General features: G+C 45.4%; 1 long non-coding RNA gene across 1 annotated transcript in view; it reads right to left on the bottom strand.

The window, feature by feature from the left end:
* LOC123372317 overlaps nt 1-16570 on the bottom strand; it is a 146702-nt gene extending 130132 nt beyond the window's left edge. Inside the window, exon 1 of the long non-coding RNA XR_006580210.1 lies at nt 16474-16570. This is a non-coding gene — a long non-coding RNA (uncharacterized LOC123372317). The remainder of the gene's footprint in view (nt 1-16473) is intronic.
* Between the last annotated feature and the right edge of the window lie 4096 nt (nt 16571-20666).

Raw genomic sequence — 20666 nt, 5'->3', positions numbered from 1 at the left:
AATCTCTGATAATCTTTGATTAAATAATTTCCAATTTAGCCTATTATTCAACAATCTTGAGTCATAATTAACTCAGACACTCAGACAGATGATCCAAACAATACTGTGATATTATAAAATCCTCTGAAACTGCAGCTTCAAACACCACTGAAAGATTGACAAGAAAGTGGAACACAAAAGCATGGCTACCCATTTCTATAAGAAAGACATTAATAACTTTTAATGTGCATATATTAAATACATTACCAGTGCCATAGTCATATATTCAAAATAAAATACTACTTTGAAAGATCTGGTGGATTGTCTATCATTTGAAAATCGAGACTGGATGTCTTTCTTAAAAGAGATCCCCTAGCTCAATCAGAATGTCAGGAGAGCATAAGTGAAGCAGAAGGGAGGGGAACTGAGTTGTGGGAGCCCATACTGCCCTGAGACTGGCTATTCAGGGAGCCATAACTAGTACTGGCCTTAAGAAGTTCTAGAAGCCTCTGAGTCAAGGGAGAAGGCAGTGAGTCCTGAACGGCAACTTTGACTGGTTGAATGGAGGCTTTGCCAATCCTGAAGCAAAGACTTGCGAGAGTTGTGCATTGCCCTAGACAAAGGATGCTCTATCATTGCAGCCGGCAGGAGAGTCCAGAACTCAAAGGAGGGAGGGATTTTTTGTCTCTTTTTCTCTCCTTTTCAGTCAACCTTTGACTAAGGGTGGTGAGCAGACTGCTTCCCACTGGTGAATACTCGGCCATTGCATTCACCCGCTTGGGAGATGGGTCTTCTTCATTTACTACAGCCTACTGTGGAACAGCATCTAGTATTTCTTCAAATCAGGGTTTCTGTTGTAGGAGGAGAGTTGGTGCTTGCAAATGACTGAGGCCATTTGTGTGGAACTCCGAATGAAGCTATAACCCAGTTGGCAGGGCATCATCCTCATTACACACCACTTCCAGAACTATCAATCCAAAAAGCCAAGCTTTACCACCCCATAAAAGGAGACCGTTACTGTTTAAAGTGGGGGTTTTGTGTGTATACTTATAGAGTAAATTGGTTAGTATGTCTTCGACTGGGTATAGAAAGTACCATAAGAATTGCTTTAATATATTTTAAATCCTTTCAGCTGTTTACCGAATTTTGAAACCTGCTAGCAAGTTTTCTCCCATTTTTAGGTTGTTCCTGCAAAAGATGAATCTGTTTTGTTTGATTTGGTGTATTGTGTGCATGTGTGCACCCTTTTTAACCATTTAGTTCAAGATAAATCTACTACCCACGTTAGATTCCCTATAAGATAGGCCCCGCTAGAATAGCTTCACTAGATAGATCGTGGGAATGGAAGAAGCAAGTATTTAATATACATTAGAGAAAGAATGAAAAAAATCAATGTATAGAAAAATCAAAGGCGTCATCCAGCATTTCTATTTTATTCAGGTTCTTATAAGAACATAACAATGGTCATACTGGGTCAGACCAATGCTCCATAGAGACCAGTATCCTGTCTTCCAACAGTGGCCAATGCCAGATGCTTCAGAAAGAATGAACAGAACAGGGTTATTGAGTGATCCATCCTAGAAATGCACTTGGAGAAGGGGGCAATCAGATCACTATTTCAAAGCTTATTGCTGCTGCGTTAGAACCTTTGTTTTCTGTTATGAGACCTATAACTTTAATGGAAGAAGGAACAGGATTTGGAATATAAGAAAGTTATGTATTTATATTTCTATAAATGAAACAATAATTGGAATTCCCAATGTGATATTTCCCCCTTTATCTACTGGGGAAAGGATTTCATTTCTTCTCTCTTTAGTTTTAAAAGAAAAAAAAATCGAATGTCCTGGTCTTCCCATAATACTTGTTCAAATGCTATTGAAAGGTGTGGCTCATCATTATTATTGCACGCAAAATTAGACATAGGACAACTGAGGATGTGTAGAAAAATAATACCCAAGCCTGTTGATGGGCTTTACTGGAATGGAAGGAGGGAGTGCCAAGAGAGTTTTAAGATAATCTCAGATCTTCCTTTAGCTGTAATAAATTGACTAGAATTGAATAATGTCCTCAGATGCAGTGGATCTTAAAATGGAATTTAAGTATGTGTAGGGAGCCAGGGTGGCTTCCCTCCAAACCTGAGGGTAAAGAGCCACTTTCTCAGCCTGGGGGGGTGGAGCCAGACCAAGCTTACTCCACCCCCCAGAAGGTGAGGAGTGGAACAGGAAGTATAAAGGGCAGGGCCCTTAGCCCAGTCCGGGCAGCACCAAGGAGAGAGATAGACACAGACCGCTAGCTTCTCCCTTCAGACCCTGCTGCTGGTCCAGGGGAGGCCCTGGACCAAGAGAAACCTGACCTGGAGGAAGGACAGGGGCTGCCAGGGCTGCCCACCGCTGAGTACCTGGAGGAACTGGAGAAGCCTGAGGCAGAGCGGGAGCTGGAGCTGCCAGCAGCCGAATACCCGGATGAGCTGGAAGGCCCGGAGGGACTTGCTCAAGAGACCAGGTAGGAAGGAGCCCAGGGACAGAACTGCGCAGTGCGGTGAGTCTATTGGGTCATCGTGTTGCGGAAGGACCCCCACTGACCCAGTGGCGGGACCCTCGCCCCGCCACTGTCAGGGCCCTGGGCTGGAACACAGTGGAGTTGGGTGGGCCTGCGTTCTCCTACCCCGGCCAACCCGCCTCGGGTAGCAAACTCCTGATAGCACACTACAGACCCTTGCCGGCGCTCCACTGCCTGAAGGGCGCGCCACAGACCCTTGCCGGCGCCCCTCCCTCTGCTGATTCCCCAGTGACCGAGGCGAGACCCAGGACAGCCAGTGAGGCAGTAGCTCCCCGCCGCCCCCTAGTGGCTCAGTGGGCCAACAGACACGGATCACAGTATGAAATCAGCGGGAGTCAGGTGCCTAAACACCATCGAAAATCTGGCCCTCAGAGTTCACAAAAGGCCTGAAGGACAGTTCTAGAGGCTGGAGAATTTTGGTTTTCTATACAACAGACACAGTTTATGTAAGAAATATGAGCATCCTCAGGTACTCCACTAATGTAACTCTACTGGGTCTAGGGGGAAAGATATGTCCTCTAAAAGCGAGATGACAGTTTAACCTCCAGTCTCATTAGTGGGAACCAATTAGTTATACTTGTATACAGCTCCCTTAGGACACTTCAGGGTTTCATCTTACCAGACTAGTTCGTTCTTGGGTAAAACAAATCTTGATCTGGAGTGGGGTGGGGGACATATTTAGACCTACATATGGAGGCAAGAAAAAGGATTTACAAAAATCATTCAAAATTAGAACAAGCCTTCATAGATAAAAATAATGAACCCCATTTGTATGACACAGCTTATCATCAACAAAGGGGGGAATGAAATATTTAAGGTGAGCAAGTGAAAGCCTTTAAATACATACTTCTTCTCAACATATTAAAACAGAAAATAAGCTGCGAGCAACGGATATAGAGGAGTGGAAAAGAAAAAAAGTCCTCTGACTTACATATGCTGCAGTCCATGGGGACAATCACTGGCATTATGTAATGTAACCATTATTTATTAAAAATGTAATTACTGCTGTAAAATGTTCTACCAGAGCATCTGGAGTGGTGGATTTATTTCAATTAATCATTAATTTACTATTAACTACTGTTGCAGACACTGCAAATTAAGCAAACTTCAGAGAGCTGAAAATAGACCTAATAGGAATCCCATCCAAAGCACATAATGAAATAAAAACACAAGATTCAGCACCCTACAGAAAGTAGATTTGTGACCATTTTTCATAACTGAATGTACTGGTTATGAAAGGTGGTAGACTGACAGCCCTGGACACCCAGAATAGCTAGAACACTGGTAGACATAGGGAATGCAAGATTTCCCACTCCATTAATGTGCTTCAGTGATTATCTGGCAAGGCCATCTTTTGTAGTGATCATTTTCCTTTCTGTTAAGGCAACCAATAAATAGGCCAATTGCTGTCATTTATAATGTGGATATATGTCTCTTATTAATTGTGTTCCACTCATTACATCCTTTCATATTGACCATCAAACAGCCATTAGGAAGTAACAATAATTGGTCACTACTAACTGATTTAGAAACAGTGGCATATAGGTTGAAGATTCATGACCCAATAACAATCCCCTGCATTATCCAGTCTTCCATATGCATGATCAATCTAAACCTGCTTGGTCTTTTCTACTACTACTAATTTGCCTGCTTTTCTGCTATGACCCCCATCCCTTCATGTTCTCTTCTCTCCTCCAAATACTGAAACTCTGGTAATTCTCATAGCAAGATTTTTCAACTTTTTGCAATTTTTATTGTGCAGTAAATTGTAGAGAATCTTAGTCACCCTGTTTTTAAAATAGCATTCTGTTCTAGAGGGTTACGGGAATCCTCTTTGTTTATTCATCTAAATGTGAAACCTGGACTGAGATGCCTTGTGTATGTTTCACACATTATTTTAAAAGCCAAGGTCAAAATGCCTTCTGTAATTGCGGGGGGTCTATAAATCAAATTACTTTTCAGGAACATATTGTTGCAATAACCCATTCCTGTAATAGATATCTTTAAGAAAGACTATAGCATGATTAGATTAAACAAAATGGAAGCCTCATATTAAGTCCTTGGCAAACAGTTTTACAGGTACACAGTGTGGGAAAAAATGCACCCTTGGCAGTTTCTATTAATTTTGTATAAAGATGCTTTACACATCTGGGGGGGGGGAATACCACATACCAAACCCTACTCACTTTTTGGAAGCCAAGTGTTCTAATGGTCTTAAAAATGAAACTTGAACAATGTTCTATTTGAAGACACAAATGAGTAGAACTCTGCACTAGTATTAACGTTTGTGCTTCCAGAATAAATTAGGTGTAAAATATGCATTCTTCCCACAGACATGTTCCTTTGGTCTAACCCTTGCACTTATTCATTAACTCCTTGGAACATTAACCTGACCTAGAGCACTGAGCCCTAAGTGCTGACTTCTGCTCAGAGTTATACAAGGAAACTCCTATTGCTATCAGTGCAAATCATTCACATGCATTCAAGAGCAGAATTTGGCTTGCAAAATGAAACTGTGCTCTTTGGCATAGTAAGCAAAAATCAGTTTTAGTGGGAATCAAATGTGTTTTATTAGACGCCTAAACATAGTATGGCAGGAAATCAAAAAAACATATACTCAAATTATAGAAATAGAGTTTCCACAAAGAAGCCCATTCAGAATGTATTTATAGTGAAATATGGTCTTGGTTTTAGGATTCTAACCATTAACTTTTCACCATTGCCCATTGAACTCTAAACTAAGTTCTGAGAATCTCCTTGCTGAGAATTTAGCTCTCTCTTGTTGGCATTTATACTGAATTATTCCAAACCTCATTGAGTGTTCATATGATGTTATAAGCCTTGTGGTTTTTTTAACTCACATTAAATAATCATGTACATGGCTAACAAAGCAAAACTGATAGAATCCCATACAGCATTTTATATAATGTGCAATTTCGCTCAAATAACAGTGGCAGATCTGATGACAAATTAAGTAAACATTGGCCAAAAGCAGTCTTTCATTTGAATATAAATTGACACTGCACTTGCTCCCATATGTCCAACTAGGCAATAGGAACACTGACTATGTCTTATTATAGCTTTTTTAAAATTTTCAAATACAGGCCTGTAATGGACTCAGAAAACATGGTTTTCTGTTTATTATAAGGAGAGGAAGAATACAGAACATGGATATATTTAATGCTGCACAAAAGCAACATTTTTTTCATGAAAGACTAGAGAATAATTCTGATGTCTTGACTCTAGCTATAAATAGGTGTTAAACCTGTTAAGTTCAGTGAAATTACTCAATTTGTACCCCCTCTTCAGGTCCAAACTGCTTTGAGTTGACCCCTCTACTACCAATACCTTCATTTCCTCTCTTCTAATGCCCTCTTTAATCCTCTAAAATCTGTCTTCCTCCAACTACACCAAAACAGTTCTTACTATAATATTTATCTACTTTCTCCTGCTAAATCCATACTCATTATCCAGCTTCACTGATTCCTTCCATACTGTAGGTCTTCCTTGCTTCTCTGTCCTGAGTGAGCTTCCAGAATTGACCATTTCCTCCTTATTTCCACCTAACCAATAATATTTTCACAGCATTTTCTTTCCTCCGCAAGGATTTTCCCTTTGTCCACCGTATTTTCTTTCCTACATCTTAAATAACTGGTAAAAGTTCACCATCGAACTTATGCAAAGTATTCTATCTATTCTTCTACAGCAACAGGCCAAATATTAAATGGCTCATGACCAGCTTGTAAAAATCTGTTATAAAGTAGTTTCTGTCTCAGAGAGAAATACTGGTTATTGAGCTAAGCCTGAGTATACAATCTGAAGAGGAAAACTATGTGGCCAGTTCTGGGGCTCAGAATACTTCTCCCCAACTTGGGGACCAGGGCTGCCCAGAGGATTCAGGGGGCCTGGGGCAAAGCAATTTCAGGGACCCCTTCCATAAAAAAGGTTGCAATACTATATAATACTATATTCTCATGAGGGCCCCTGTAGGGCCCAGAGCCTGGGGCAAATTGCCCCACTTGCCTCCCCCCCTTTCTGGGTGGTCCTGTTGGGGACAGAGTGCAGTGTCTACAGCCCACTACACAACCACAATATGTAGGGTTGAACCACATAACTATAGACCCATTGGCCACAACCAGTTGTTGAAGAAGGTGCAAGGAGGCTCTTTCCCTTTCTCGTTTGCTGTTGGAATCTGGGAAAATAATCCTCCCTCACATCAAAGAGTGAATAGGGAGCTGTGCTTCTCACCACTCCACCTTTAATCCCTAGCCACAACTGCCTGCCTAATACTGTAACAACTGAATAGCTAGGCTCCATGACAAGCCAAATGTGTGAAGGCCTCCTGAAAGCTTTCTCCACCAATGTTCTCACTTGCCCAAAGGCATAGAACTGGTACTGCTGAATTCAGGGACTTCTGAATACCAGTACCAAGGTATATGAATGGGGCACGGTGGGTAGTATGTGTCGGGGTGGGGGAGAAGGAATTTCTTTGGAGTAGAGTTTTAGAAACTGGTAATGAGCCATTTAATATTTGGCTTTTCTTTGTTTAAGGAGACTAAATAGAATACTGTACATAAATTGTTTTTGTTAATTTTTACAGAGGTGAAACTACATCTGCGGTAGCAAACCATTACTTGATGCAAAACACGTAGGTAAACAGAAGCATAGCAAACCTATTGCAAATGTTCTTCTGCCACTTATTGCTGCTACTGTATAATATTTAAAATAAATTCAGCCAAGACAGCTTACAAAGCTTTATTCTTGTTATTGATTTCCCTATAATCAGTTTTATTGCCTTCTTTCACTCAGAAACAGATACAGGAGCTACTCCCTGATTGCAGTGGGACTGTTTGCATAGGAAGGTAGTACTCTATATGAGTGCAAGTGGAAAAATCTACTCCATAGTAAGCAATAGTCATGTACACTGGAGAAATAATTGTGCTTCACTACGTTGTTTAATTGTTTAGCTTATCTGAATACCAGAGGCCAAATTCAATCACCATGTAAGTGGGGGCAACTCCATTCAATGAAGTAGATCAGTGGAGGTATGCTAGGACTGTAATTGGCCCCAACCTGCCCACTTTTCAAGGGGAATGTGTTAAAGTAGAGGAGCAAGCACCAAAGATGTTCAGACTTCCACATAAATTATTCTTTCTATATTGCTTTCAAATGTTATTTCCTTTAATCTCATTTCTTCTTACACTTTTATTTGAAGACAGAAATGGTGCTAAAAAGTACAAGAAACTGCTTTTACCATTTCAGCACCCACAGATGAATAGGTAAGACAGTATAGAAATTGTTTTTGAATTTCTCGCTCCTTCTAAGTCCTCCTTATGCGCCTCTCTCTCTCTGCTAGCTGTTTTTATTTGTCTATCATAGCCAGATGACAATTATAAAAAAAACAAAATGCTTTACTTTTATTTAACGCTGCTTTGCAAAATTATTTTATCCTCCCACTGCTCTGCTCATTAATGTTCATTCCAGTGACACTCATATTCCCTGCCACTTCAAAATGGTTTTTTTCCAGTTTTACCCAGCAGTTTGCATCAATGCTTACCTGGTAGTTTGTACCTTGCAAGTTTTCATTAATTTTACTGTCCTATTTGTCTTTCAATGCTCCAATTCTGAGCCCCTTTACTCCATTGGCCTAACTGAACTGCCACAATGCTTTGTGCAGCATTTCACTGAAAATTACATGAAAACTGTAACCAAGGGACGGGCAGGAAAAAGGGCGAATGATTAAAAATATGAGTCTGATTTGGTGTAAACCCAAGCCCCATTTTCAAGAAAATTTTGGTTTATATAAAAACAAGTGGGTTCATTACTATTACAAAAGTCTGAAAATTAGGCTCTGTCACACCAGGAAATTCTTTTCATGTAGCTCATGGACTGGGACAGCTCACAACATTTTGGCACCTGAGGCAGAGAGCTCAAATGATGCTCCCATGCCCTCTCGCTTGGGCCAAAAAACTTTGAAAGGTCTCAAGTCTGCCTTCTTCCTGTTCCACTCCTCTCTTGGTACTGCTCTGCTACCTACCCCAATAAAGGAGAACAACTTAAAATACCTTGTTCAAAAATGTTAAGTAACACTTAACTTTCAAACGCCTGACCAGCAAATGTAACTTTTCTTGTCTGCATAGTAAACACTGGCATTTTTATCTATTTGAATAATCAAAGTGGTGCTTTCCATGCCTCCTTGGCTGCAAAGATTTGAACTGTTTCCTGAAGGTCCACAGTCTGGGCCAGCCCATGCTCTATTAAGATGGTTGCAAAGCCGACCAGCCTCTGTGTCATTGTGGAGTGTAGATGTGTTTTTAACAACTTCAGCTTGGAGAAGCTGCGTTCTCCACTGGCAACTGTTACAGGAAGTGTTAAAGTATGCACAGAGCAACAACAGCATTTGGAAAGAGAGTGGTCATCTTATTTGTGCGCACATATTCCAGAACAGCCTTTGGAGTTGATCCTGCTGAAATGTATCTTGAAAGGGCTTTAAGTTCCTCACCTAAATCACTCACACCAATATCATGCATGTCATCATGTGTCAACACTGTCTCTAGTGCCCTGCATTACTGGTGTAGGTCTTCTTTAGGTATAGTGAGGAGTTTTGGAATATCATACGACATCCCAAACATACTGCTGTGTTCCCTGAGCTGCATGAAACGTTCAACTGACTGTATTGCACAATCTAGCACTTGGTTTAAGAATTCAGCTTTCAACTCTTTGGGATTGCTTATGGGATTATCCAGTGCCTCGTAATCAAAATGTCTTCTTCTTCGGTGACTCATGTATTCTTGAATGGGTGGGGAAATAGCTTCAGTATGAAGTTCTTCTGCCAACTTCTGTGCACTCTTCAGAATGTTTTGAAATCCCTCATCTGACCGGTAAGACTGTAGGTCTGACTTTGCTTTGTCCAGTTGTTCCATTGCTCCAGATATATCAAGGTCAACACCTTGGAGTCTCTTGCTTATAACATTTCAAAACAGTATGCCATGCCACAATACTAAGCCACACAGAAATTTGAAGTTATGACTGTTTCTGGTGATTCCATTTCCCTCTGCCACTTTTCTTCCACAAACAGATCCTGTCATAGCATTATCCTCCATAATGGCAACTATGGCATCGTCTCTCTTCCCAGTTTGGTGTTTGATAGGCTTTATCGCCTCCACTCGACTTTCCCATCATGTGGCACTCAGTGGTTTCACTGTCAGAGAGGATGTTCCCAGATGTTGCTTCAAAATTTGCCATCCATGAGTTGATGCAGAGAAAAATACATAGATGCTTTGAATTACATTAAAAAATTCAGCAGCCGATGCTGCATCACTGACCACCAAGTTCAATGATTGAGAACTGCATGGGACAAAAAAAGCTCAAGGGTTTAACTCTCGGATTTGTGTCTGCACTCCTCTGTTCTGTCCTCTCATGTTGGCACCCAGGGCCGGCTCCAGGGTTTTTGCCACCCCAAGTGGCGGGAGGGAAAAAAAAAATCCGTGATCGGCGGCAGCTCCACCACACCACTTTCTTCTTCAGCGGCAGGTCCTTCCCTCTGAGAGGGATCGAGGGACCCGCTGCTGAATTGCCAAAGAGCCCGAAGTGCCGCCCCTTCCCCTTGGCCACCCCAAGCACCTGCTTGCTGAGCTGGTGCCTGGAGCCGGCCCTGCTTACAAAAAAATTGTGCACTCTAGGTGCCAAACACTGAAATCATATAGCCATCAGCACCAGATAATCTTATATGTAAGGTGAACAAGGAGCATTCAAATCTTCCTGCTTGTTCCCAATATACAGTATTAGAATTCAGAAATTACTTCACAGTGCTCTCTATATTCAGTATTGGGGTTGACTTCTAGCCCTTGTAGACATGAAGAAGTGCTCCAGAGGGGATAAGGTTTTCAGGACCAATTAGATCCTGAGGTTTCAGTTCACACAAAGCTTATCAGGAATCATTATTTTGCTATGAAAGCAAATTTTTGGAGTTGCAATAATATTGTGAGCAAAATTGTTTTTAAATTTTGCACATCTTTGCAACATGTTAGAAGACATTCATAGTTTATTGATAAAAGTAATTTGTTTGACTTTGTAAAACTATTACTTAGGGATTGGCTTTTTAAAAGCAACTAAGGCCCAAACCTACAAAAAGACTTAGGTGTTGCAAAGCTCAGGTTTGTACTGTCTAACTTTTAGGAAACCACAAATCCCGAGTTAGGCACATAGGGTCCCTATACAGCACACAGGGAGACATAGGTGCCTAAAGAATGGAATCTCCAAAACCTTGCACACTAAGTGGAGACCTGCCTAGCTAGTCGATAGCAAATACCAATAAGAGGGCTGTGTCCTAAGCCCTATCTCTAACAAAGTTAGAGGTAACTAACCAGCTGGGAGGTAAGCACCTATCTCTGCTGGGGATCCACAGCTGGAACCCCTCTCCTGGAGTCAGGTTCCTAAGCCCTTTCACAGCAGCAATGCACACCTAACAGCCTCCCTTATAACCTTTAGCCCTGTGGTTCAATCCCCACTTCTGCCAAATGAGAAGGGATTTGAACGTTGGTTTCCAACCTCTCAGATGAGTACCCAACCATTGAATTATGGACTATTGTGATGTGGTCTCTCTGTTTCTCCACTTTGAACAGGTAATTAAATATACACAGAAACAGAAAACAAATCAGCAACTGAAGAAACATGTGGTGATGGTGTAAGGTTTCTGCAATAGTTTCCCATAGTGATTCTCAGCACTGCCCGTTTCTCAATGACTATTCTGTCCCTCCCAGGCCAAATCCTGCTCTCCTTACTCAGGCCTGGTCTACACTAGGACTTTAATTCGAATTTATCAGCGTTAATTCGAACTAACCGCTCAACCGTCCACACCAGGAAGCCATTTAATTCGAACTAGAGGGCTCTTTAGTTCGAATTTGGTACTCCACCCCGGCAGGTGGAGTAACGCTAAATTCGACACGGCTAGCTCGAATTAGGCTTGGTGTGGATGCTAATCGAACTTAGTAGCTCCGGGAGCTATCCCACACTGCACCACTCTGTTGACGCTCTGGACAGCAGTCCGAGCTTGGATTCTCTGCCCAGCCACACAGGAAATGACCCGCGAAAATTTGAATTCATTTTCCTGTCTGGGCGGTTTGAATCTGACGTTCTGGTTGCACATCGGGGCGAGCTCCGCAGCACCTGCAACGATGCAGAGCTCTCCAGCAGAGGAGTCCGGGCAATCCCAGAATAGAAAGAGGTCCCCAGCATGGACTGACAGGGAAGTCATGGATCTGATCGCTGTGTGGGGCGAGGAGTCTGTGCTCTCGGAGCTGCGCTCCAGCAAGTGGAACGCGAAGACCTTCGAGAAGGTCTCGAAAGCCATGAAAGAGAAAGGATACAGCCGGGATGCGATGCAGTGCCGCGTGAAAGTCAAGGACCTAAGACAAGGGTATCAAAAAGTCAGAGCGGCAAACGGACGCTCCGGAGCACAGCCCCAGACATGCCGCTTCTACGAGGCACTGCATGCCATTCTAGGTGGGTCTGCCACAACTGCCCCACCAGTGACGGTGGACTCCGAGGACGGAATAGTGTACCGGGACAGTTCCTCCTCGATGTTCGCCGATGGGGAAGATGAGGAAGGGTCTTTTGAGGACGGCGCAGGCGACAGCGAACACACTCCCGCTTTCCCTGACAGCCAGGATCTCTTCATCACCCTCACAGAGATCCCCTACCAACCCTCCCCTGCCGTTAACCCGGACTCGGAATCAGGGGAAGGATCAGGCGGTAAGTGCTACACACGTATAAACATTTATTTTTTATAACATTGTTATAGAAAAAATAGAAACTGTATTTACAAAATTCTAAATATTAAACTATATGAAGAGAAGGTCCACACAAATGGGGATAGAAAAATAATCCTCTAGCGACATTTCCACGAAGGTGTCATTCAGTTCCTCGCAAAGCCTCCGCATGAGGTTCGTCGGAAGAGGTGCCTTGTTGGGCGCTCCATGGAAGCAGACTCTTCCACGCCAGGACATCCGAATATAGAGTGGAACCATTGCCTCGACTAGCATTGCTGCATATGGTCCTGGTCTGTGCAGTGCGTCCCGTAACATCCTGTCTTTCTGGGCACGAGTGACCCGCCTCAGGGTGATCTCGTTCTGCAAATACTGCATCTAAGTAGGGCAATTAGTGTAGTGTTACTATTGTTAATGGTTTACAATTAGGTTGCATAACAATGACCCTCGCCTAACAGCCACGTGTGAGAGGCCACAGAGAACAAGCATCCATTGATCGTTCCCGTGCACTGGCGGGAGGGGCTGCAAAAGGCTCATCCTTTCTGCTTTGCACATTGCCTTTAGCAGGGGAGCACAGCTAACCACTAACTGATAAGCAGTATGTACTGTAAGGCTTACCAGGACTTTGTGCAAGAGGGATGCAGCTGTCTTTCCTCGCTTGTGCGCTCTCCAGTGCAATGGCGCCGCCAATGAGAGCGTATTCCGAAATCTCGGACTAGTTCTGAGATCTCCTGAGACTTGGTTCCCTCTTTGGTCTTGTTAACTGAAACTGACTAGACTGTGTTTACTGTTGGCAAACATGTATGTGTTCAAGGAAATCACCTACTTTTTCGCATCACACAGCTTCGGCTCTTTCCCGGACTGCCCCGGCATCCCCCTCGCAGAGGCTGGCTCAGATTAGACGCCGAAAGAAAAAGACTAGGGACGACATGTTCCAGGAACTGATGGCCTGCTCCAGAGCGGAGGCGGCAGAGCAGAGACAGTGGAGGGAGACCCTGTGTCAGCAGCATCGCACACACATGGAACGGGAGGATAGGTGGCGGCAGGAAGACCAGCAGGCGACTCAAACGCTGCTTGGTCTAATGAGGGAGCAAACGGACACGCTCCGGCGCCTTGTAGATGTTCTGCAAGACCGCAGGCAGGAGGAGAGAGCCCCCCTGCAGTGCATCTGCAACCGCCCTCCAACGCCAAGAAGTCCTGTCCCCCCCTCACCCAAAGTTACAAGAAGGAGGGGTGGTAGGGGCCGTGAGAACTGTCCCTGCACCGCAGCAGACCGCTAAAGTTCGAGACACCTCTCGCGCTGTAAATTTGTACAAGTTCTTTCCTTACAGCATCAACCAGTCCCAACTCCAAGTTTAAACCCCCCACTGTGTACTACATTATTAAAAGAGGTTTGGTGTTACTCACTGTTTCCGTCACGTTTCTCGTGTCAGAAGACTTTCTGTGGGTGTGTGTGGGGGGGGGGATTGTAATTGCAGTGCATAGCCCACAGTACCATGGTACAGACTTGGGTGCAGGGTCAACTGCAGGGCACACACAGACTGCAGTCACTAGGCACCAGGGCCAGTCTGTGTGGTGTATGCTGCCCTGGGTCTTTCGTTGATGTGTATGCTTGTCCAGGGTCCTGCTGCCTGCCATCCCCGAATGTAAAGGCAGGCTTCCCTTCACATGGACTTCGACCGTAGCCACGATCCTCCCCGGTGACCTGAGCCCCAAAAAGAGCCCTCATCCAGGGGCAGATACTCACCCTTCCCCCACACCCCTCACCCCTTCCAACGCCCAAACCCACAGCCCACAGCCGTCATGTAAACCCCTATCCAAAGACGGCACCCCTCGCCCCTTCCTGCAAACCCACCCATTCCTGCAACCCTCCCCCTACATGCACAACCACCGTAAACCGTCCCCCACCCCACAGACCTATGTAGGAGCAGGAGGCTGTCCGTCCTGTTTTGGACAAGCGGTCTGTACATCAGTGCACACCTTACCCAGCACAGAATGCTTCCATGTTTCAACCAAGAAACAGAAAAGCAAAGTCAACGAAAGATTTATTATTAATTACTGTAACATTTTGTTAGTTTTAAAATGTGCTTTGGAAGTGGGGGAAACTTGGAGAACCGGGTTTGTGAGCTCAGATCTAACTCGACACATACAGACACAGGCCCATGATCAGGCTCTCTTAAAATCAAGTGGACAATCACAGGTTACCCTGCTCTGCGAGGAAACTCACTTTCAAAGCCTCCCTGATGCACATCGCTTCCCGCTGGGATATTCTCTCGGCACGGCTGTCTGGCTGATCGTAAACAGCAGCCAGGCGATTTGCCTCAACCTCCCAAGCGGCCAAAAAGGTCTCGCCCTTGCTCTCACATAGATTGTGGAGCACACAGCAAGCAGCAATAACTACTGGGATATTCTTTTCGCTGATGTCCGAGCGAGTCAGTAAGCTCCGCCATCTCCCCTTGAGACGTCCGAAAGCACACTCCACCACCATTCTGCACTTGCTCAGCCGGTAGTTGAAGAGTTCCTTCTCACTGTCCAAGGCGCCTGTATAGGGCTTCATGAGCCAGGGCATTAGCGGGTAGGCCGGGTCCCCGAGGATCACTGTAGGCATCAGCACATCCCCAACCGTTATTTTGTGGTCCGGGAAGAAAGTACCTGCCTGGAGGCGTCTAAACAGACCAGAGTTCCTGAACACATGCGCGTCATGAACCTTGCCCGCCCACCCGACGTTGATGTTGGTAAAACGTCCCCTATGGTCCACCACAGCTTGCAGCACCATTGAAAAGTAGCCCTTTCGGTTAATGTACTCGCTGGCCTGGTGGGCTGGTGCCAGGATAGGGATGTGAGTCCCATCTATAGCCCCACTGCAGTTTGGGAATCCCATCGCGGCGAAGCCATCTATGATGACCTGGACATTTCCGAGAGTCACTACCTTTGAGAGCAGTTGCTCAACGATTGCGTGGGCTACTTGAATGACAGCAATCCCCACGGTAGATTTGCCCACACCAAAGTGGTTCGCTACTGACCGGTAGCTGTCTGGCATTGCTAGTTTCCAGAGAGCAATGGCCACTCGCTTCTGCACACTCAGGGCTGCTCGCATGCGTGTGTCCTGGCGCTTCAGGGCAGGGGACAGCAAGTCACACAGTTCAAGGAAAGTGCCCTTACGCATCCTGAAGTTTCGCAGCCACTCTGTGTCATCCCAGACCTGCAGCACTATGCGGTCCCACCAGTCCGTGCTTGTTTCCCGGGCCCAGAATCGCCGTTCCACACCATGAACGTGACCCATTGCCACCATGATCTCCACTGCCCGGCGTACCCTGCTTTCTGAGAGGTCTGTGCCACTCTCCTCACCGCGCTGCCGGAGCCTCCTCGCCCGGTTTCTCAGCAGCTGACTGTTGCAGAGGTGGACGATAAGGTGCGAGGAGTTGACAACGGCCATAAGTGCAGCGATGATCGCAGCGGGCTCCATGCTCGCAGTGATGTGGCGTCCGCGCTGTAACCGACCAGACAAGGGCACAAACAGATTTCCCGCCGGCGCTTTCAGGGAGGGAGGGCGTGATTGACGGTTCAATGACGACAGTAACCGAAAACCACCCTCGACACATTTTTTCACCCAGCAGGCATTGCGAGCTCTACCCAGCATTCCAATGGGCAGCGGGGACTGCGGGAACTGTGGGATAGCTTCCCACAGTGCACCGCTTCCAAAGTCGACGCTGGCCCCGTGAATGTGGACTCAGAAGTTCGAATTTGTGTATTTAGTATGGATACACAAATTCGACTTCATAAGGTCGAATCCACAAATTCGACTTAAGTAGATTCGAAATAGTCCTGTAGTGTAGACAAGGCCTCAGACAAGTAGTTTTGCTGAAGTCCATGGAGCTGTTTGTATTGGGCAAGCAGGAATCAGTCCCACATTTGTGATGCAAGCAGTTTCCCTGGAATTAAATTTATTTTTTTTCCTGATCCCATTAAAATATCAGGCCCTAGACAGAAGATAGTCCTGCTAATTAAACCTTCTGTAACTGACTAACTTATGTTGTCCTATGTCCACTGCCTGATACTTCTTTTCAGTGAGGTAAAAGCCCTGTCCTTTTACTTCATCAGTGAAGCGTGCCTGGACATTCCTTCTGCCCCCCAAATATACTCAAGCAAATCTTGGAAATGTACTCACCAGAAAAGAGTTTTCTTCCTCTTCCTGCTTTTCTCTTCTTGTTAGATTTTTTCCTCTGAAGGCCTCACAATCCTTCATTTGCATTCAGCTCAAGCTGGTGACAAGAAGCCAATTGTGAATGAAATATTCATTCATCTGTTCACATGTAAATTGTGTTAAACATCTTTTGTCTGACAGGTGGCCTGTTTCTTCACTTTTGCTGGTGACCAGTACCTACAGACTTTAAGAATATATTTTCTGTATTTATGCATAACTCCTTATATTGTACTTACATACATTTTCCAATTATTTTGATTATGAGAGTGACACAGAGCTTTTGTTTAAGAAATTACATGACACTTTCTGATGAGCTAGCATGTACATACCAGACCCATGAGAGGCCTGTAACCCCTTTGCACCCCCTTGCAAGTTGGTCTTAAGAAGTTATTAGATTGCATGTATTTCTACACATGCATCACTGTTGTAGCTAAGTCATTCAGAGCTACATGTAAATACTATTAACAGATGGATAAAATAAGTGTGTGCACCCATGTATCACATGGGGAGAATACTGAGAGATGGAACTTAATTCAGAACATTTAAGAGATTTAGAAAAAGGTGAAATAAGAAGTTATCATGGATGTGGCAAACAGTGGGAATGTGGCAGATGGAAGAATATATATTTGACAAAGTTAAACATTGGATCAATATAGCTAAGGTTCAAGAATACTGATCATGAAAGGAAACTGGTACATTTATAAAAAGAACACTGGCTAAAGGGAATACAAGAAAATTTTGTGATAAAATTTCAGGACTACAAATGCTAATTTATTATCATCAGGCAATCACAGAAGTCAATGCCAGGTATGAAGTCATCCATTTTTTTTTTCCTATTAGTTTTATAAATAATGTAAACTATGCAATGAATACAGATTTGTCATCTGTTGTCATGATGAAAGATGTATGAAAAACAGTGCAAGAAATACAAAAGGATTTCTATTTCAATGCCAAAGCAATCTTACTTTGGCTGAATTTCAAACTGCTTACACAGCTCAGGAAAAAGACCAAATCACATCTTCAAAAGAGAAGAGATGATGAAAGAAATTTGGAAAGAGGTTCTGCTGTACATCATAAATTGCTCTAGTTGCACAAAAAGTAATAAAGCTCCAAAAATGGCAACTACAAAAGGAAGTAAACAAGAGATATTTTAAATATAAGGACTGAGTATTATAGTTTTGCAGGTTTAGATAAGGGGAGTGAAATCTCATGCTTCAGGATGTAAACTGATCAGTGTAGGTTTCAAGAAGGAATTTTCTACCTTTACATACATAAATTAGGATGTGAGTGTTGGGATCATCTTCCTCTGATGGGGAAAAAACCTCCCAACTTGATAGGCCAACAGTGGGATCCAGAATGGCTATTCCTAAATTAAAATTTGAATGTGTTAATCTAGATTAAAAGCTTCTGGAATATCAAGAGGAGGAGAATAGCACTATTTTATTATTAATAATATGTATGACAGTAACACCTAGAGGCCTCAATCACCTTTGAGACTGAGGGCAAGGAATTCAATTAGATAAGGGAGGAGCAGTAGGCAACATTGTGAGGAAACTGAAAAGGGCAACCTAAGGAGGCAATTGCAATAGCAAAGGTAAGAAATATTTTCAAAACATTTCTCTGTCAATTTCAAAATGACGTAGAAATATTAATGAATTAAAATCTCAACAACACTTCTGAGGTAGGTCAAGTTTTCATAACTTCAAGAGAGAAAAATATAGGAAGAATAGTACAAGGCCAGTGCGCATTCATCAGGAGAACATTAATGACCTGAATATCAAAAAGGAATCCTACAAAAAGTGGCAACATGTACAAATCATTGAAGATGAATACAAAAGAATAGTACATGCATGTAGGGACAAAATAAGAAAGCCTAAGGCACAAAATGAGTTACAACTAGCCAATGATGGCAATAAGAAAAGGTTCTATAAATACATTCGGAGCAAGAGAAAGGTGAAGGAAAATGTAGGTTCACTATTTAGCGGGGAAGAAGAGTTAATAACTGATGACATCAAGAAGGCTGAAGTTTTCAAAGCTTTGTTTGCTTCAGTCTTGACTAAAAAGGTTAATTAAGACCAGTTACTTAACACAATATTTATAACAGAGGGTAAGAAACACAAGCCTGAATAGGGAAATAACAGGTTAAAAAATATTTAGATAGGTTAGATGTATCCAACTCAGCAGAGCCTGATGAAATTCACCCTAGGTTACTTAAGAAACTAGCTGAAGCAATCTTGGAACTATTAGCAATTATCTTTGAGAACTCCTGGAGGACGGGTGAAGTCCCAGACAACTGGAGAAGAGGAAACATAGTACCTGCCTTTTAAAAAGGGAACAAAGAGGACTTGGGGAATTATGGACCAGTCAGCCTAACTTCAGAACCTGGAAAGATACTGGAACAAATTATTATTCATCAATTTTAAGCACCGAGAGTAGTGGTTCTCAAACTTTTTTCTTCCAAGGACCACTTTCATTTTTTATACAGAAGTTTCAGGCTATTATTTTATTAGGTTAGTTTATTATTTAAATATGTTGTGACGGGGCAGGACAGCCCCGCACTGGTACAGCAGGGGTTAACCCTTCTTTACTAGCAGAGGAGGCCACGCCCAGGAAGTTCTGCTGGGCATGCTCCAACTGGCAGACCAGTACAAAAGCCTGCAGGTCTGCTCAGTCTGGGCTGGCCACCGGGGGAGAAGGACACAGACCGTCAGCTCCTGCAGAGGGAGAGCCCAGGAGCTCAGACCGGGGCGCCAGCCGAGCAGGGGCCGACCCGGAGCCCCCGGGGAGGGACGCCGGCAGTGACAGACCTACGGGGGAGCCGCTCCCACAACGCAAGCGTCCGGCCAGACAGGGTAGGAAGTGACCCAGGGGCATTGTAGTGACTGACAGCCTTAAAGCTGCAGTACCGCTCGGCGTGTTGCGGACGGATCCCCGCCGAGCGGGCGGCAAGGAGAACTTGCCACAAACAGGGCCCTGGGTCGGGGCTCGGTGGAGAGGGAGGGCCCGAGTCCCCCTACCCCACCTCGTGCTACCCCACCCCGCAGGGGGTGTTTATGGACTCAGGCCGCTAGGCCGCGCTACCCCACCCCGAAGGGGGGGTTTATGGACTCCGGCCGCTAGGCCGCGCTACCCTGCCCCGAAGTGGGCGCTTGTGGACTCCGGCCGCTAGGCCGCGCTACCCCGCCCCGAAGGGGGCACTTGTGGACTCCGGCCGCTAGGCCGCGCTACCCCACCCCGAAGGGGTGTTTATGGACTCCGGCCGCTAGGCCGCGCTACCCCGCCCCGAAGGGGGCACTTGTGGACTCCGGCCGCTAGGCCGCGCTACCCCACCCCGAAGGGGTGTTTATGGACTCCGGCCGCTAGGCCGCGCTACCCCACCCCATAGGGGGTATTTATGGACTCCGGCCGCTAGGCCGCGCTACCCCGCCCCGAGAGGGCGTATTTATGGACTCCGGCCGCTAGGCCGCGCTACCCCGCCCCGAGAGGGCGTGTATGGACTCCGGCCGCTAGGCCGCGCTAACCCGCCCCGAAGAGGGCGCTTGCGGACTCCGGCCGCTAGGCCGCGCTACCCAGCCCGAAGAGGGCGCTTGCGGACTCCGGCCGCTAGGCCGCGCTACCCCACCCCGAAGGGGGGGGTTTATGGACTCCGGCCGCTAGGCCGTAATACGCCGGCTACCAGGGGCAGACCAAAGGACAAGCGAGTGGTGCAGCGCTAGGCCCCCAGCCCGCCCCTGCCACAAGGGGGCGCTGGGGCACCAGGCCCATCACAATTGGCACCTGACCAGGGACCTTGAACAGGCCTGAGATAAGGCCGCAGGGCCCAAGATGGACCCCGAGAAACTTTTGCAGTGGCTGCTGGAGAATCAGCAGATGGCGCAACAGCAGCAGCAGCAAGCGCAGCTGCTCCAGCAGCTGGCGGCCCAGCAGCAGGCACAAGCCGCCCAGCGACAGGAACAGCAGCAGCAGCTGATCCGGGAACTGACAGCCCAGCAACAGGCTAACCAGGAGCGGCTGGTTCAACAGATGGCGGCGCTAATCGGCCCGACACCGGGTACGCCTCTAGGGACCATCGGGGGCAACCCCGGCGAGAATCTCGGGAGATTACCCGTGCGCTTAGCTAAGATGGGGCCGGGAGATGACCCCGAGGCCTTCCTCGT

Source organism: Mauremys mutica, chromosome 6, assembly GCF_020497125.1.
Source record: "Mauremys mutica isolate MM-2020 ecotype Southern chromosome 6, ASM2049712v1, whole genome shotgun sequence".
Lineage (NCBI taxonomy): Eukaryota > Metazoa > Chordata > Testudines > Geoemydidae > Mauremys > Mauremys mutica.
Note: the sequence above shows the minus strand (reverse complement) of the source record. Positions and strands in the feature narration are given on the sequence as shown.